The following is a 1,076-nucleotide window of genomic DNA, read 5'->3' on the forward strand; positions in this document are numbered from 1 at the left end:
ATTTATAAACTGTTAATTCACACTGGTAATGCCAAACCCATTTCAGTACTGCAGGATTCATCTAACATTTTACCTTTTTGTTTTTGTTTCTGGCTACCATTATCTGAAATATATTTTCTCATGTATTGAATCACCCATATGAGCCAATCTCCTAACCACCCCCATGCTGCCCCACCACTCTCTCCAATGCTCTCCTCACAATGGGTTGTGATGACCTGCTGCCATAGTGTTATCCCTGTTGCCCTGCTCTGATCCCATCCTTCTACGGACCACCATTACATTTTCACTTGTGAAAGCAATTGATTCTGAAAATAAATAGCACAGGAACCTTTTCTTTGCTAATAAACAGATCCTATGTGAAATCAAGAAATCACTCAAGTTTATTTAACTTTTTAATATTTGAATGGTGGTATTCAAAAAAGTATCCAGTCTAAAAACACTGTTGGCTTTTAAAAATACATTTAAAATATCTTGAACAGGCAATAACAGGAGTAAATCACAAAAATATTATACCATGCAAAAACAAAAACCAAACCCAGGTATGAAAGGAGTCTTTACATACTGTGTTTTACATACTGTGCCCACTTTGGCACCATGTATATTAAAACTAGAACTGTACAGGGAAGATTAGCATGACCTCTGTGCAAAGATGACACAGATTTATGAAGAATGCCTCTATTTTGTTATATGTATTTTACCATGCTAAAGAATAATAAACTAGAAAGAGTATATATTGTAACATTTCATCTAGATGAAATCTGGAAATAGGAAAAATTGAATCTATAGTAACAGATAGCATATCAGTGGTTGCCTCATTCAGGGGGATTTGCTGCAGAGGGGCATGAGGGGAACTATGATGGAAATGGAAATTCCATTTTGGGGTGATAGAAATGGTCTATAACTTGATTATAGTATAAATTTGTCAAACACTTGAAATGCTTTTTATTATATGTAAATTATATTTCAACTAAGTTATTTTTAAAATATTGAAATTATAGAATTATAAAGAGCTAGAAAGGATCTAAGTGTCTCCTACTTTTTCAGATGATAAAAATTGAGGTCTAAAGAGGCTCAAT

At 33.6% G+C, this 1,076-nt stretch overlaps 1 non-coding gene across 1 annotated transcript; it reads left to right on the forward strand.

The window, feature by feature from the left end:
* The first annotated feature begins 577 nt into the window (after positions 1-577).
* On the forward strand, positions 578-685 carry LOC112448900 (U6 spliceosomal RNA). Its single transcript, XR_003037362.1, has one exon. It is a non-coding gene; the product is annotated as a U6 spliceosomal RNA (small nuclear RNA).
* Positions 686-1,076: the final 391 nt, after the last annotated feature.

Source organism: Bos taurus, chromosome 11 (assembly GCF_002263795.3).
Source record: "Bos taurus isolate L1 Dominette 01449 registration number 42190680 breed Hereford chromosome 11, ARS-UCD2.0, whole genome shotgun sequence".
In the NCBI taxonomy this organism is placed as follows: domain Eukaryota; kingdom Metazoa; phylum Chordata; class Mammalia; order Artiodactyla; family Bovidae; genus Bos; species Bos taurus.